An 18,589-nucleotide genomic window follows, 5' to 3' on the forward strand; every position below is an offset into this window, starting at 1 on the left:
GACTTTTCATCGGGGTGACCTCTCAGAAGAAAGTTTTCCCTAAGAATCTGAACTGCTGAGACAAGACTTAGCTTGTAACCAAGGAGAAAGGTGAGGTGGATGTGGGAGCAGAGAGGCTGGGTGTTTGGTTAACCAATATCCCACTCAGACAAATTGAAGCACAATAATTTTGCTGTTAAGTCCTTTTCACGGAGGGTGGTTGGACTTTTACTTTTTTTTTTTTTGTTTTTAAGCCACTGCTGGGAGGATAAATGAATATATGTAAAACACCTAGAAGCATCCCAAGCACATAGAAAGTACTACATAAAGGTTGGCTATTACTGTTACTGTCATTGTTGGCCTTTTTCTTGATAGTCTTTGAAAGGGTTGTGTTATGGACTAAATGTCAGTGTTTCCCCAAAATTCGTATGTTGAAGTCCTAACCTCCCAGTGTGATGGTATTTGGAGGAGGGGCCTCTGGGAGGGAATTAGGGTTAGATGAAGTCATGAGGATGGAGCCCCCATGATGGGAGTAGTGTTCTTATAAAAAGAGGAAGAGACACCAGAATTTCTTTCTCAGTACCATGTAATGACATAGCAAGAAGACAGCCATCTACCAGCCAGGACGGGGGCTCTCATCTGGCAACTGCATCAGCCAGAACCTTGATCATAGATTCTCAGCCTCCAGAACCTTGGGAAAATAAGTGTCTGTTGTCTAAACCATCCAACCTCCTGTGTTCTGTCCTGACAGCCCAAGCGAAGACAGACAGGGAGGGAGAGCTGCTATCAAAGGACACTGAACTATCTCAATGGGAAGGGAGCACATGCTATTCTTCGTCATCAGCTACAGCTCCTCTTGTGCAGGAACCCTCAAAGGGAAGGGATGTGGCACACAATTTTGTTCACATTCCCATCACCACATCCTCCATTCTCAATGACTTTCCATAGCTATTATCACCGAGAAGCCCTGGATAGGCTATCCCCAGCCCACTTCTCCAGGCCGATCCATCAACATGCTCCTCTTCATTCTCCTCCTTAGACTCACTGGCCTCTGATCAGCAACTCCAATAGGCCATGCTCCCTCCAGCCTTCATGCCCTGTCATATTATTCCCCCTGCATGACGTGCTTTTTCACTCCCTTTTACATCTAGCAGTTGTCCAGCGAAGTCTCCTCTGACTTTCCTAATCAGATAAATTCTCCCATTACACATTTCATGATACCTGTATACAGCACTTACCAACATCTGTTAAGTGTATTTTCTATGAGTGTGAGATTAATGGCTTTTCCTACACTCTTCTCTCCTTGTTCCATAGGGACAAGGGCCCCCATGTCTATTTTGCTCACCATTGTATCCCCACCCCTCAGCGCAGGACTTGGCACATATCTATTATGGCCTGACTTATCTATTCTAATAAACATGTAAATAAAGAACAATTAGGACTTGAACCCTCCATATACATAGAGTCATGCCATCATGGTTCTCCCCTCAGGCCGAGGCTTAATTCCTCTGCATAAACCTTGACCACAGGAATCTTGCAGAAAAACAGAAGGAGAGCTTTTTAACCAAACAAGCACATGTTCTGCCTTTCACAGGGAGACCTGCTTAATTATTGTATGTTTTCAGACGTAAGTGGGATGACAGCCCTTTGGGGAGTTGTGATTTAATTTTATCCATCAACTAGACTGGGCTAAGATGAGTCCAGAGAGCTGGTAACATATTATTTCTTGGAGTGTCTGTTAGGATGTCTCTGGAAGACATTAACATTTGAATTGGTGAAATGAGTAAAGATTACCTTCACACCGTAGGTAGGCATCATCAAATCCATGCAAGGGCCCAAACAGAACAAAAGGCAGAGGAAGGAGGAAAAGCAGCATGAGGCACCATGATGGTGGGAGCACAGTCGCCTTGAGGATGTGCTCCCTGTAGTCATTCCTTCAACTATTTATCCAAAACCAACAGGACTAAGCACAGAGCCTGGGCCTTGTATTATGGAAGAGCTGGGGACACAAAAATGAAGAGAGGCCCCTGTTCTTCATGAGCTCATAGGCCGGAGAAGAGGGAATTATATTTTAGAGAAGTATACATTCAGAGGAGCCGAGCAAAATTAGTCAAGGTCACACTGGCTGGAGAGTTAAACCTAGGGAGAATGAGGCTCCCTTTCACTTGAATCTTTGGTATTAAGAGTCTGTCTTCAGCCTAAAGTCCCCTGAGGTGACAGAGAAGAGGGGTTTGGCTGCAAGACTCATTCTATAATTTCTGTTAAGAAATATGCTAAGAAAGGAGGGGTATTATCTTCACTGAACAAGCAAAACCGGCATACAGTTTGAGACATTCATCCTGCAGGATGATCGATTTCTCCTTTGCTGTCATTTTATTTAAATAAAATTATACGTAATACTATTTGCGATAATATATTATCTTCATTTCTCCGGCAATAGCAGGAGCTATCTGCTTTACCAACCCAATGCCGGTGCCTCACTAGGTGTGACCATGCTGATGGGCATGGTGGCTGCAGTACGTGAAAGCTGAAGGCTGTCACATCCACACAGTTTTCTACCTGTGGGCCAAGCCCAGAGAAGAGGCACAGGCCTCCCTGCAACATCTGTTCTACCCCAGAGAGTGCTCCAAAGAGTACTAATGCTGGGAAGGAGGACACAGAAATGCCTTTACTTTCCTAAAAACAAAAAAAAATTTAAAAATGGCTCTAAAACCCAAAGAAGAAGGTGTTCTACATGTTAGGGCACTTCTTAAAAGTTCCAAGAGCACATACAATAATAAAATGAAATCAATGGTGATATTCTGTTTACAATCAGCTAAGGTGCTATAAGAAAAACTAAGGTGTTAAGAAAATTGGAAAATATAGTTCTTTTTTTCATTTTTTTCCTCCTTGGTACGTCTGATGATTGGTTGAGAAAATGCTCTATTTCATATACAGATATGTGAATGCATTTTCCATCAGACATCCTTCTAAAAGGTGTGTCTGTCTTGTTACTACTCTGTAATGTGAAACTCATTCTGGAAGCTTCCCACTGCCCAAAGACATAATCCAAACCACTGGGAAAGGCTCCGAAGACTCTCTATGCTTGGCTCTCTGCCTTCTTCTCCATCCCACTCTCCTGCCACCTTATACTTCCCTGCTTTGTAACTTTGCATGTCTTCCTCTTGCACCCCCCCATCCAGAATTAGGCCGTGCCCACCCCTCCCTAGAATACTACCACTCATACAAAACTGAGCTTCTCTTTCCTCTGGGTCCAGCGACCACCTCCTCCTTTGTGATGGATGTGACAAGAGCCCCAATCCCAGTCATGGTGCTGACTCACTGCTGGGAGCACTGCCGGTTCCTCTGATCCTCTCCTTACACTTTGGTGATTTGTGAGCTCCCTGAGGACAAGCAGTCACCTTGGTGTTTCCCATGCCTGGTTTATACATGGTGCACCTGAATTATTGTCTGAGGAAGGAAATGAGAGATGGAGGGAGGGAGAGAGGACTGGAATACACATTTTAAAAAGAAAGCAGGCAGAAAGTGCACATTTAGAGGAAATACCCAGGGGGAGAGAGGACAGGGTTAGGATATTTAAACGGGAGAAGAAAATTCTTCTGAGAACTTAGAGCTGTCTACAAATATTTGAAGGGTTTTAAGGTAGATAAAGGCTTACAAGAACTAGAACTTATATTGATATATGAAAATAGGGGGAAATTTTAACTCAAAAATTTCAATGGATCCCTCTGGTAATGGATGTCACCATGGTCAGTGGGGACCAGTTCTCCACAGGGAGTTGGTTCAGTGAGTTGGAACATTGTATTACATCATCATGTGGGTGAGTCCCAATACTGAGTCTGGTTGTAGATAAATGCATCATCACCCATACATACTCTAAAAAGAAGCCCCACTCCACGTGCCCCACATCAGACCAAAAAAAGAAAGAAAGAAAGAAAGAAAGAAAGAAAGAAGAAAGAAAGAAAGAAAGAAAGAAAGAAAGAAAGAAAGAAAGAAAGAAAGAAAGAAAATGATCTAAGATAAGAAACCATCCTGGACCTCTTGGAGAATATTTATAAGAACAATATGAAGAAAATTCTGATCCCAAACTGATTACTGACCTGCTTATGGAGCTGAATTTCTAAACACTTTAAAAGCAACATGGATCTAACGTGAGAGATATCACTTTCCATTCAGAGGAGAGCCACATGTGTTAATATCACTTGTGAATTTTGTTGGAAGCTAAGGAATGCATGCCCACTATGATGAAGACTCCCTTTCACAATAGCAGAAAATGTAATACTTAATATTTAATGTTTAATCAAAATTATTTCACCAATGAGATATTACTGCCAAAAAAGTTCATTGTAAATCTAATCATGATGTAACAATCAGGTATTCCACAATGTGGGACATTCTGAAATTCTGTGGAATCGTCACAAAAGTAAATGCCACGACAAACACAACAAATCAAAAAAGAGTGTGCCAATCTAGTTCAGAAGTGACTGAAGAGACATAATCAGTAAAGTGTGAACCTTGATTCTTGGATCAATATAACACAGCTACGGAAGACATTTCAAATGCAACTGGAAGATTTTTGACTGTAGAATTAGATACCAAATGATAACTTTATTTTAGTGGTATTGCAAGTGGAGAGTAGAGTGCTTTCATCCATAGGTAGGCATCTGAAATATTCAGAGGTGACATGCTGTGATGTCTGCAACTTATTTTCAACATATTGGCAAAAAAGAATGTGTGTGTGTGTGTGTGTGTGTGTGTGTGTGTGTGTGTGTGTGTGTTTACAGAGAGAAAGTAAACGTGGAAAAGTTAGCAGTTAATCTAGGTCATTCTACAATGAATCAAACTAGCTCACTATGACTTACACAATGAAAACCTGTGAACACCTGAGGAACTGGAGATTACAGGAGTGGAGGGATGCCATGTGGTAGGAACTTTCATTACCCACAGCTTTGTGTCTCCCTGGGTACTGTTATAGGAACCTGCTTATTTGCTCAGAGGTCCAGCACATTGTCTGGAGCCCAAGAATGATTTGAGGGAACTTAAGCAATATTTCTTCTCAACTCCAGTTTAAGGTTAAGAGATTCTGAAGAGAGAGCAAGGTATATATAATGGAATCCAGCTCTTTAAGGATATCGAAAGGGAATTTGCAAGCCATTTTTTGTGCAATCTAACTGTTCAAATTAGCATACAATATTGCATTATAAATAAAAATTTTAGCCTTAAAAAAAAACAGTTAATCTAGGTCAAGGGTAAATAGGCATCCATTGTACTATTCCTTCAGCTTTTCTTTACATTTGAAAAATTTCAAAAGAAAAGTGGAAAATTATTTTTGGAATATTAATGTCAAACATTCTAATTTCTTCTATGTTCAGTGGTAATAAAATTTACTTGGGAACATGGATATGGTTCCCTCTGATACTTCCTTTTTCCAAACCCTCCACTAACTGAATTGGATCAGAGTACACTACTTAGAAGATGCTTTTGAGTGACAGTGAGTCTGGGCTTATCAACATTGGAGTTGGCCCTCTACACAGAGCACTCCCACAGCCCCTGCAGGGGAGATGCCAAGAGGCTCTGGATACCCCTCCTACCACAGAATGTTCACTCATGGAGGGACTAAGAGATGGAAACCTATACAGTGCATTGTAGAGAGCAATGCTTACACTGAGAGAGATAGTAATGGGAGTTTACAAAAGCTTTGGGAAAACTTGAGATGTTTGGAAAATTGGTTGAACTAGAGAATAAGAGCGAAGTGAGAGAGAAAAAGGGCATGTGGCTACCAGGCTGAGGCATTCATATGTAATCTAGGAGCCAATGGGGAGTCTCTGCATGTGTAGAATAGAGTAGAAATATAGTAAGATAAGTGTTTCAGCAGAATTTGTCTGAGAGTGGTTTTGGTAGGCTGATGGGTCATGACTGTTAAGAGGGATTTACGGTGAGAAGCTGTGTGGGGACACTGAAGCTGTGGAGAGTAAGAGGCAAGAGTTAGAGAATGATGTCCATAGACCCAGGCTCCACTAGACCTGGATTGACTAATAAAATAGTACGCAAATCTCTTAACCTCCAGGTGATTCCTTCTTTTTCATTTTAGAAAAAACTGGCTGCAATCTCTTAGGTTAAGAAAATCAAATAGGTAAGATAATTTAAATGTTGTAAAATCCAATGATAATGTTGTCTTACATTTATATGTTCAAAATAGTTTTCTGCTGGTTCTCAATCCCAGGTGCTCACTAGACCCTTATTCTTATTCTCTCCTGCCAACCCTATTCCTGCTCATAATCTATATCTAAGAACCTCAAAGAGATGTTTCACATGTCTAAAGAACAATCCCAGGGGCACCTGGGTGGCTCAGTTGGTTCAGCGTCCAACTCTTGGTTTCGGCTCAAGTCATCATCTCAGGGTCATGATCTTAGAGTCATGAGATCGAGCCCCGAGTTGGGCTCTGCACTCATCGGGGAGTCTGCTTGAGATTCTCTCCCTCTCCCTCTCTGTCCATCCCTCCACTCATGTTCACTCTCTCTCTAAAATAAATAAATAAATAAATAAATAAATATTTAAAAATAAATAAATAATGGGACACCTGGGTGGCTCAGTAGTTAATCATCTGCCTTCAGCTCAGATCATGATCCTGGGGCCCTGGGATCAAGCCTTGCATGGGGCTCCCCTCTCAGCAGGGAGTCTGCTTCTCCCTCTCCCTCTGACCCTCCCCGCTCATGCTCTCTCTCTCAAATGAATAAATCAAAAAATCTTTAAAAAAGAAAGAAAGAAAGAAAGAAAGAAAGAAAGAAAGAAAGAAAGAGAAAGAAAGAAAAGAAAGCGGGGGGGGAGAGAGGGAGGGAGGGAAGGAGGAAGAGAGAGAGAGGAAAAGAGTGAGAGGGAGGAAGGAAAGAAGGGAGAAAGAACAAGCCCTGTCTGCTCCCTGAACAGTCAAAATTTAATGCTCATTTTCTCTCCTCTGATCCTAGTCCAGAAAGTACTAGATACATTTGGTATGCTTTGTCCTTTGTATATGATTTCTTTTGTTGCTGGGTACTGCCATCTAATCTGGCACCTGCCATGTCCAAAAGGTGCCATCACAATTTCCACTTAGCTCACTTGACCTGTAGCTTTCAGAGGACCAAAGCTGCACAGTGGTTAGTAACCAAATGAGGAAGTTTTAACTTCACCCTTTTGTGTAGACCCTGGCTTACGAAATCATAAATTAGGGCTGCAAGGGCCCCAATATCCTACAATGGTTTCAGCGAAATGGCTTTAACCTCCCCCTCCCACGTCTCTCCAGGTACCAGGGAAGAAAAGGAGTGTCAGATACCATACTCAGAATGATCCCTTACATCCGTTAACCAAAGCTTTGTTGATGAATCCAATTTGCCTTTCCTCGTGCTCCTTTCCTTGGATTGCCTTCTCTCCTAGGAAATTACTTAATATATCAAGAAATCCAATTTTTTCAGTCTCCCTAATTTTCCTTAGGCATGGGCAGATACTTCGAAACAAATGTGACAACCGTACTGCAGTTAACAGTTAAGAGGTCTTAGAAAGACATGCTATCCATTTTATTGCACAACTTTTTCCTTTGTTTTTATAAACTGTATGTATAAAGTTTATTCCTATCCATTTGTTTATAACCTCCTTAAAAACAGATCTTTTATTTCTTTGTTTCCTTTGAATAGCCCAATCACCATTTGGTAAATACACAATAATGGCAGCTGTGTTTTGTCTTACATTCTATACCTCATAAAAGTAGTGACATATTAAATACTGAAACATGCTCTCAGTCTTTAGGATTCTATGCATTCTTTAAGATAGTTTTCCAACATGTGGTCATGGAGCAACTGGATATCATTATGGGGGGAAAATTAACCTTGACTCCTACCTCATGTCATAGATAAAAATTAAGTTGAGGTAGATTATAGACCTAAATGTGAATGTTAAAATATTCAAATTTTAAGAAGAAAACAAATTTTAAAAATATGTTCATGATTTTGAGATAGGCAAATATCTCTTAAATAGAACACTAAAACATTAAGCATAAAAGAATAAATTGATAAATTGAATTTCTTTGAAATGAAGAAATTTCTTCATCAAATACATCATTAAAAGATGTGCAGACATTAAAAATGTTGGGGTTTCCTAACTTCAGGGATCCTCAGCTGTGACACAAACTGTTTCACGTTTATCCCATGGAACTTGGGCGGGGCGGGGGGGCAAGGGGAACAGAGGCAAACATGGAACTTACAATGCCTGCTGTGACCTGAATAATAAAGTCCTTTGTCTCTGAACCAGGCATCTCCACTCTTCTGCCAGAATCTGTGAAACTGTAGTAGGCCAACTTGTTAACTCACAAGTGAGGTAATAGCTCAGACTGTCACAGTACTTGACAAGGAGAACCCTGAAGTATCTCAAGAGTTAGAGGTTCTGGGTATCTCAGGACAGGAACTTGCAATGGGTCCAAAATAGAAGGGGGAGTTAAAACTCCATAAACGAAACACAGAGTTTGTGGTTGTCTTTCTCCATTCCAATAAACACAGAAATAAAAGGTGAGCACACCAGGCCATTTCCTTGTTTGGCTTCCAGCATTTTATCCACAGGTTTGCAACTTCCCAAGCAAAGGATTAAAAAAAAAAAAAATCCTCGTGAAATTAATAAGCCAAAGTAAAAAGACTTATAAATACTAACAAGCAGCACTTCCTCTAAATTCCCAGTCTTCACTCCAATGTGAGATGTACAGAGAACTTCCAATCATCCATGAGTACTTCATTTCTAAATATTAGTAAGACACCAGTGAGGAAATGCTTTCTTTGAAAAAAATGTACTCCAAAACAAATAGAAAAAATGATACCAGAGGTATCAGAAGCAATGTGGGACCAGAAGAAAACTTAAAGTAATTATAATTAATGTCCTCAGAGAGAGAAGAGATGTTATTAAGTCATCAAAATAATAGCAGGAGCCATAAAAGAGGAATATTCCAAGGACGAGAAAGTCCTTTGGAGTTTTTTATTTTATTTCTTTCGTTATTTATTTAATTTTGATTAGTAGATAGTTGGAGGATAAATTGGTAGAAATTTCCCAGAAACTAGTGCAATAAGAAAAATATATACAGTACACAATGGTTATAATTATAAGAGAGAAATAATATCATAGAAGAAAGAATTTATTAAAGAAATAATATAAGAATGTTTTCAGAGAAAGATGGCAGTGGAATAGGACTGAAGGCTTGAGTCATGCCATAAACACAACTAGATAACTATCAAATCATCCTAAAAGCCCAAAAATAGACCTAAAGATGGAAAGAAGAAACTCCACAACTGAAGAGAGAAAAAAGGCCACGTTAAAGAAGATGAGAAGTGAAGAAATGTGGTTTCAGGGAGAAACGAATTGCTCATGCTGTGGAGATGGGGGAGCTGTGGTCATGGAGAAGTAAGGAAAAGAGAGGAACAGACAAGGTAATGCACAAGGAGAATGTTTCCCCAAAGCCATTTGCTTGGAAAACGAGAGGTGTTGAATTTCATGACTTCCTGCAATGAGCAAGCTTAAAGTCTGGACTTTCAAACGTAAGCAGGCTTGGTTGGGATAGAGCTTGGAGGGCACTAGCCTATTCCTGGAAAGAAGGCAGGCAAACCTGGGGGCAGACAGCCTGGAAACAGCAATCTGAAGAGAACCTGGGACCCAGAGGGGGGAGATTATTCACTCTTCTCAGAGTGCATCCCCGAGAGGCAGCTTTCATGGAGACACCTCTCAGGGAACACAGGAGTTGGACAGTGCCATTTCCCTCTGCTGCCCTTCAGTAGAAATGCAGAGCTACCTGTGGGAAGCAGCACAGCTCAGACACTGGCTGCCTAACTTGTGTACACTAAACCCACTCCTGTGCTCTGGTAGGACTGCCCTTCTCAGTCATGCTTGCCTCAGTCCCAGCACAGCAGGTTCCTCCCCAAGAAGACCAGCACAAACCACTGCCCATACCACCTTTCCCAACCAGAGAGTTCTGCAGGGCCTCAGTTATAGGAGAGGTGGTGACAAGTCTCATTTCACAAGCAGACCAGAGCACACCTAGTTAAAACTCACCACATTCAGCCCGAAGACCAAATACTGACCATGGCATGCAAGGAGAGCCTTAGCAGATGACTGGCTTGAAGGATAGAGCAGCCAAAACAAAACATCAGAACTCATGCAGCACACACTGGAGGCACTCCTTGATGCACCAGACCCTGGGCACTATAGGGTCTCTTCTTCACAAAGCCATTACTTTCAAGAGTAGGAGGCATAACTGGGTTTTCTAACACAGAGAAGGCAGAGACTTAGAAAAAAATGCCAAGATGAAGGAATTTATCCCAAACAAAAGAACAAGATAAGGGCATGGTCAGATCAAAGTGAAATGGATAAGAGTAACATGTCTGGTGGAGAACTTCAAGCAAGAGTCATAAGGATACTGGGCTTGAGAAATGAATAGAGGACATTGGTGAGATCCTTACCACAGAGATAAAAGAGTTAACAAAGAATCAATAAAAGATGAAGAGTGCAATAAATGAGATTAGAAATGCATTTGATGCAATGCATACCAGACTGAAAGAAGCAGAGGAATGAATTAGTGACCTATAAGACAAACTAATGGAAAGTAATGAGGCTGAACAAAAGAAAGAAGAATTATAGAACACAAGAATAGACTTAGTGAACTCAGTGATTCCATCGAACATAATAACATTCATATTTAGGAGCCCCAGAAGAAGATGAGAGAGAAAAGGGGACAGAAATTTTATTTGAAGAAATAATAGCTCAAAACTTATCTAATCAGGTGAAGGAAACCGATATCCAGATGCAGGAGACACAAAGAACTCCCATCAAAATAAAAAACAGGCTAACACCAATATATACTGTAATTAAATTTGCAAAATATAGTGATTAAAAAATCTTAAAAACAGCAAGGAAAAAGAAGTCCTTAACTTACAAGGGAAAGCACATAAGGCTAGTTGGACATTTCTCAACAGAAATATAGCAATCCAGAAGGGAGTGGCATGATATATTTGAAGTGCTAAATAGGAAACATCTTGCACCCAAGAATACTTGATCCAGCAAGCTATTATTCAGAATAGGAGAGATAAAAAGTCTCCCAGACAAACAAAAACTAAAGGACCACTAAAACATTCCTGCAAGAAATATCAAAGGGGACTCTTTGAGTGCAAAGGAGAGGCCAAAAGAGACAAAAATAAGAAATCATCAGAGAAAATCTCCAGAAAGAAAAACAAGTAATAAAATGGCAATAAATACATATCTATCAATAATTACTTTCAATGTAAATGGACTAATTGCTCCAGGCAAAAGATAAAGGGTTTCAGAATGGTTTAAAAAAATAAAAACAAGACCCATCTGTATGCTGCTTACAAGAATCTCATTTTAGACCTAAAGACATATGTAGATTGAAAATGAGGCCATGGAGAAACATTTCTCATGCAAATGGGCATCGAAAGAAAGCCAGAGTAGCAATACTTCTACCACAGAAAACAGATTTTAAAACACAGACTGTAAGAGGAGACAAAGAAGGGCACTATGTAATCACAAAAGTGACAATCCAACAGGAAGATATAACAATTATAAATAGTTATGCACCCAACATGGGAGCACCCAAATATATAAAACAGTTAATAATGAACATAAAGGAACTAACTTATACAGTAATATTATGGTGCTTTAACACTCCACTTACATCAATGGAGAGATCATCTAAATAGAACATCAAAGAAACAATGGCTTTGAATGACACACTGGACCTGATGGACTTAACAGATATATTCAGAACCTTTCATGCTAAAACAGCAGAATACAAATTCTTTTCAAGTGCACATGGAATAGTCTCCAGAACAGATCATATATTAGGCCACAAAACAAGCCTCAACATCGAAGACATACCATGTACCTTTTCTGACCACAATGCTATGAAACTGAAGTCAACCACAAGAAAAAGTCTGGAAAGACCATAAATATATGGAGGTTAAACAATGTGCTACTAAACAATAAGTGCGCCAACCAGGAAATCAAAGAATAAATCAAAAAGTACATGGAAACAAACGAAAATGAAAACACACTAGTCTGAAACCTTTGGGATGCAGCAAAAGCCATCCTAAGAGGCAAGTATAGCAATACAGGCCTACTTCATGGAGGGGAAAAAAAAATCTCAAACAAACAACCTAACTTTATACCTAAAGGAGCCAGAGCCAGAAAAAGAACAACAAATGAAGCCTAAAGCCAGCAGAAGGAAGGAAATAATAAAGATTAGAGTAGAAATAAAAGATACAGAAAATTAAAAAAACAACAACAACAATAAAAATAGATCTATGAAACCAAGAGGTGGTTCTTTGAAAAAAATTTTTAAAAGTTGATAAACCTCTAGCCAGACTTATCAAAAAGAAAAAGGACCCAAATATATAAAATCACAAATGAAAGAGGAGAAATAACAAACAACACCACAGAAATACAAACAATTCTTAGAGAATATTTTGAAAAACTATATGCCAACACATTGGACAACTTGGAAGAAATGGATAAATTCCTAGAAGCATATAAACTCACAAAACTGAAACAATAAGAAATAGAAAACTTGCACAGATGGATAACTAGCAAAGAAATTTAATCAATAATTAAAAAACTCCAAACAAACAAAAGTCCAAGACCAGATGGCATCAGAGGCGAATTCTACTAAACATTTAAAGAAGAATTAATACCTATTCTACTCAAACTATTCCAAAAACATAGAAAGGGAAGGAAAACTTCCAAATTCATTTTATGATGCCAGCATTACCCTGATACCAAAACCAGATGAAGATTCCACAACAAAAGAAAACTACTGGCCAATACCCCTGCTGAAAAGAAATGCAAAAATTCTCAATAAACTATTAGGAAGCCAAATCCAACAATACATTAAAAGAATCATTCACCACAATCAAGTGGGATTTATTCCTGGGTTGCAAAGGTGGTTCAATATTCACAAATCTCTCAATGTGATACATCACATTAATAAATGAAAGGATAAGAACTATATGATCATTTCAATAGATGCAGAAAAATCATTTGACAATTATGATAGAAACCTTCAACAAAGTAGGTTTAGAGGGAACATACCTCAACATAATAAAGACCATATATGAAAAACCCACAGCTAACATCATTTTCAATGGAGAAAAACAGAGCTTTTCCTCTATGGTCAGGTGCAAACAGGGATGTCCACTCTCTCCAATTTTATTTAACATAGGACTGGAAATCCCAGCCAAAGCAATCAGACGACAAAAAGAAATAAAAAGCATCCAAATTGGCAAGGAAGTGTTAAACTTCCAAAGTTTGTAGATGACATGCTCCTATATATAGAAAACCCAAAAGACTCCATTAAAAAACTTCCAGAACTGATACACGAATTCAATAAAGTTGTAGAATACAAAATCAATGTACAGAATTCTCTTGCATTTCTGTATACTAGTAATGAAACAGTGGAAAGAAAAATTAAGGAATCAATCACATTTACAATTGCACTCAAAACAATAAGATATCTAGGAATAAATCTAACAAAGAGGTGAAAGACCTGTATTCTGAAAACTATAAAACACTGATGGAAGAAATTGAAGAGGACACAAAGAAATGGAAAGACATTCCATGTTCATGGACTGGAAGAACAAATATTGTTAAAATGTCATACTACCTAAAACAATCTACATATTTAATGCAATCCCTATCCAAATACCAACAGTATTTTTCACAGAGCTAGATCAAACTATCTAAAATTTGTATGGAACCACAAAAGACCCCAAATTGCCAAAGCAATCTTGAAAAAGAAAAGCAAAGTTGGAGGTATCACAATTCCAGACTTAAAAAAAAAAAAAGATGTAGTATGTAGTATGTAGTATGTAGTATGGTACTGGCACAAAAATAGACACATAGATCAATAGAACAGAATAGAAAACCCAGAAATGAACCCACAATTATATCAGCAATTAATCTTCAGTAAAGCAGGAAAGAGTATCCAATGGGAAAAAAGACTATCTTTTCAATAAATAGTGTTGGAAAAACTGGACAGCACCATGCAAAAAGAATGAAACTGGACCACTTTTTTACACCATACACACAAATATATTCAAAATTATTAAAGACTTAAATGTGAGACCTGAAATCGTAAAAATCCTAGAACAGAACATGCAATAACTTCCTTGACATCAGCCATAGCAACTTCTTTCTAGATATGTCTCTTGAGGCAAGGGAAACAAAGGTAAAGATAAACTGTTGGGACTTCATTAAAATAAAAAACTTAATGCACAGTGAAGGAAACAATCAACAAAACTAAAAGGCAACCAATGGAATGGGAGAAGATATTTGCAAATGGCATATCTGATAAAGGGTTATTATCAAAAATATATGAAGACTATAGAACTCAACACCCAAAAAACATATAATCTAATTTAAAAATGAACAGAAGACATGAATAGACATTTTTCAAAAGAAGACATACAGATGGACAAAAGACACATGAAAGAAGCTCAATATCACTGATCATCAGGGAAATGCAAATTAAAACTACAAAACAATATCACCTCATACCTGTCAGAATGGGCTACAGTTGACAACACAAGGAAGAACAGGTATGGGTGAGGATGTGAAGAAAGGGAAACCCTCTCACAATGTTGGTGGGAATGCAAACTGTTGCAGCCACTGTGGAAAACGGTATGGAGTTTGCTCAAAAAGTTAAAAATAGAACTACTCGGTATCTACCCAAAGAACATAAAAATATTATTTTAAAGGGATATGTGTACCCAGATGTTTATAGCAGCATTACCTACAATAGCCAAATTATGGAAACAGCTCAAGTGCCCATTGACTGATGAATTGATAAAGAAGGAAGTGTTATATATGCATACACACACACACACACACACGAATATTATTTAGCTATAAAAGAAAGAGTGAAATCTTGCCATTTGCAATTACATGGACGGAGCTAAAGTATTATGCTAAAGTGAAATAAATCTGTCAGAGAAAGACAAATACCATATGATTTCACTCATATGTGGAATTTAAGAAACAAAATAAATGAACAAAAGTGAAAGAGAGAGAGAGAGAGACAAACCAAGAAACAGACTTTTAACTATAGAAAATAAACTGATGCTTACCAGAATGGAGGTGGATGGGGGGATAGGTTAATGGGTGAGGGATTAAGGAGTTCACTTGTTGTGATGAGCACTGGGTGTTGTATAAAACTGTTGAACCACTATATTGTACACCTGAAGTAATTTAACACTGTATGTTAACTAACTGGAATTTAAATTAAAACTTTTAAAAAGTGTATGTAAAGCTCTGTGTAGAACAAATGGATATAGCAGTAGGCTGAACTCACTAGAACTACAATGTGTACATTGTGTTCTTCAAATAACATCTTCTTCATTAAGATAGAAGTGTATGTAAACTTATGTGTAGAAGCATATGTGAATAGTCCTATGCTTAACTCATTGAAACTACACTTTGTATAATACGTGTTTCAAATGACATTTGCATTCATTAAGATAAGGGTAGGTAAACTCTTGTGTATAAGCATATAGGAGTAGCATTATGCTTAACTCATTAAAACTACTCTGTCTATAACGTGTCTTTCAAGTAACATCTTTATTTGTTATTATAAGTGTTTGTAAACATACGTGTAGAACCATATGGGAATAGTCACATGCTTAACTCATTGAAACTGTACTGTGTATAAACCTTCTTTCAAGTAACATTTTCTTTCATTAAAATGTAAACATACATGTAGAAGTATATGGAAATAACCAGACGCTCAAATCATTGCAATATACTGTGTATATAACTTCCTTCATTTAACATCTTTATTCATTATAAGTATTTGCAAAGTTATGTGTAGAAGCACTTTAGAGTATACTTGTTACTAAGTCAATGAAACTCTACTGCATATAATGTGTCTTTCAAGTAACATATTCTTTCATTAAGAAAAAAGTGTTTGCAAATGTACGTATAGAAGCATGTAAGAACATCCCTATGCTTAACTCATTGACAGTACACTGTGTATAACTCATCTTTTGAGTTATATATTCTTTCATTAAGATACAAGTGTTTGTAAACTTATGTGTAGAAGCATGTTAGACTAACTAACATTACACTTAACACATTAAAACTACAGTGGGTATATTTAAAAGAGGAATAATAGGAGGCAAATTTTTATTATCTAAAGACTTGACCTTTCAGATAGTTAAGATTTGCCTAGTGCCTGGCATAATGAAAGAAAAAAAAAAACAGATAATTCTTGTATTTAAAACACATTTTCATAAAATTCCAAAATTTGAAGGGGAAAAGAAACTTTCTGATTGTGGCAAGGAGTAAAGGAGTTGAGGCAAAAAGTAGTCACAATCAAATAAGCATAAATAAGGATGAAAGAGAACCCAACCACATGCAATAACAGAATCTAACCAGCAAGAGATTCATGCTTACACAACACTGAGGGGACATTATTTCCAGCCGAGGAGAGTGAAGGTAAAGAAATTTTCAGATAGTCAAGGTTTCCAAAAAGTTACCTTCTGTGAAACATTCTTCAGGAGGTTCTTGGAGAATCGCTCCACCAAAATAAGGGAAGAGAATGCCTAAGACTGGGAAGGACTGGTCTAGAGATGAGGGAGTCAACACAAGAAAGAGAGGAAGGAGCTTCCTAGGATGATGGTGTAGGGAAACTCCAGGTCCACAGCCAGGGGGCAGCCCCATGAGCAGATGAAAAGAGAGCAATCTGAGGAAGATGGCCAAAGGGGGCTGTTGAAGAACTCAAACCTTGAGAGGATTTTATGATTCAATCAGAATTACTGATAAAACACTGTAATGCTAGGATATGATACTATGTTTTTTAAAGGAAGCAGTTACCTCCTGAACAAACAATTTCTATCCCCCTCCCCCAAAATTAAGTAAATCACACTAGGACATTCTGCAGGGTTCAGTAATCACATGATTATAACATTGTAAGCAGGGAATATATATTGAATCAAATTTTGTTTTGTAATTGTTTGGTTAGAATGGGGGTGGATAATACACAGAGAAAGGCAGATAGTAGAAAGAATTCTAAATTCTTGTCATCTCTGGTAGGCACCAATATGTACTGTCTTACAATGACTAATCCAGAAATTTTCATATAAACATATTTTAGGAAAGGGAAGATAAATAACAGAATGTAGAGAATGGGAAGTGGACTCAAGTCAGGCAAGGTAGAGTATGAAGCAGTTTATTTTTCTATTTAAAAATTTTTAGTATTACTTTTTTCTTTAAGGTATAAAAATTAAATTCCATTAATTAACATAAATTTTAAAGAGAGGAAGAAGCAGAAGAAGTGGGGGGTGGGGGTAGAAGGGGAATAGGAGAGGAGCAGGGGGAGGAGAACAGAGAGGAGTAGAAGAAACAATTTTTTTTTTTTTTTAATCCTTGGTAGATGCATAAGCAATGTGAGAAGTTTGGAGACAATGTCACAGGACTTCATGAAATACTAAAATGACCTGTATAATGAAGTAAATAATTTTGGTGGGAAAGGTGGGCAATGTGTGTGGAAGAGGGAGATGTAAATTGTACAGAGGAGGTCTTTAAACCAAAGAGAGATAAAAGATCACTATCAGAATAATATAATATTCAGATGGTGTTTCTACTAAAAAAATTAGCAGTAAAGTTTTTTCATCTAATAAAATGGAAGCATTCCCCAAGTGACGTGGTTTATCAAGGAATAATGGAGGTTTTATTTTCCCTTTTTTATCCAATAACAAGGACGCTATTTTCTTGTTATTAAACTTTTCATAGATTAATAGTGTTTTATTCTAACCTCTGGCACTTTATTTAAAAGGAGACTCAACAAAAGTGCACAGCTAGGATAAAATAACATATTACACTTAAAATTCTTATGGAAATAGATATGAGTAGTGTAATTCCTTTTTATTACTGTCATAATTAGACAAAATGTTTAAAGCAAATTTAGAAGAATTTATAGGTATAATATGAAAATGGATTTTTAAAATCACATTAAAGAGAGCATGGAATATGGGGAAATAAAAAGCCTTTAACAAAATGGTTTCCTCATGGACTCCCATGCACAGGATCTGTTAGGTTCAGATTATTATGTGCTCAGCACAAAATTATAGGAATGTGAAATCTGCCGTCATGGTGGGAGCTGTTGTTCCACTGCTATGCAGCATGCTTCAGTGTCTAACCCATGATTTTAAGTGTTTTTCTCTCCTTCCTATCTCTCTGTTCTTGTGTAATTAACCCCCAAACTAATCACATCTTTTCCATATGGGTTTTTATAACCCAGGTCTTATTCCTAGCAACTGTATTTCTCATCCCACCTGTATTCCCAAAGCTCCTGTCCATCTGAAAACCTAACCTGACCCAACAAGGCAGGATAAAAACCTGGAGAGCCCACCTGTGGGTCTGGTTTATTGCTGTATAACTAGGGGCCAGAGCCTGCTTACACAACGTAGATGCTCAGAAAGTACTTATAAACTGAGAACACAAGAACTCCATACACTTCATTCACGTAAGTAATAGGGCTTCTGTGGATTTGGGTGAATGCAGATGGAGAATGAAGATAGTAATTTATATTCATCAAGAG

The 18,589-nt window shown here is 37.9% G+C and overlaps 1 protein-coding gene and 1 non-coding gene across 2 annotated transcripts in view; one reads left to right on the forward strand and one right to left on the reverse strand.

Moving 5' to 3' along the window:
* GABRG3 (gamma-aminobutyric acid type A receptor subunit gamma3) overlaps window positions 1-18,589 on the reverse strand; it is a 636,603-nt gene that overhangs the window by 444,589 nt on the left and 173,425 nt on the right.
* Window positions 4,805-4,871, forward strand: LOC121105573. The gene has a single exon (XR_005838185.1). It is a non-coding gene; the product is annotated as a small nucleolar RNA SNORD29 (small nucleolar RNA).

Source organism: Ursus maritimus, unplaced genomic scaffold (genome assembly GCF_017311325.1).
Source record: "Ursus maritimus isolate PB19 unplaced genomic scaffold, ASM1731132v1 scaffold_27, whole genome shotgun sequence".
Lineage (NCBI taxonomy): Eukaryota > Metazoa > Chordata > Mammalia > Carnivora > Ursidae > Ursus > Ursus maritimus.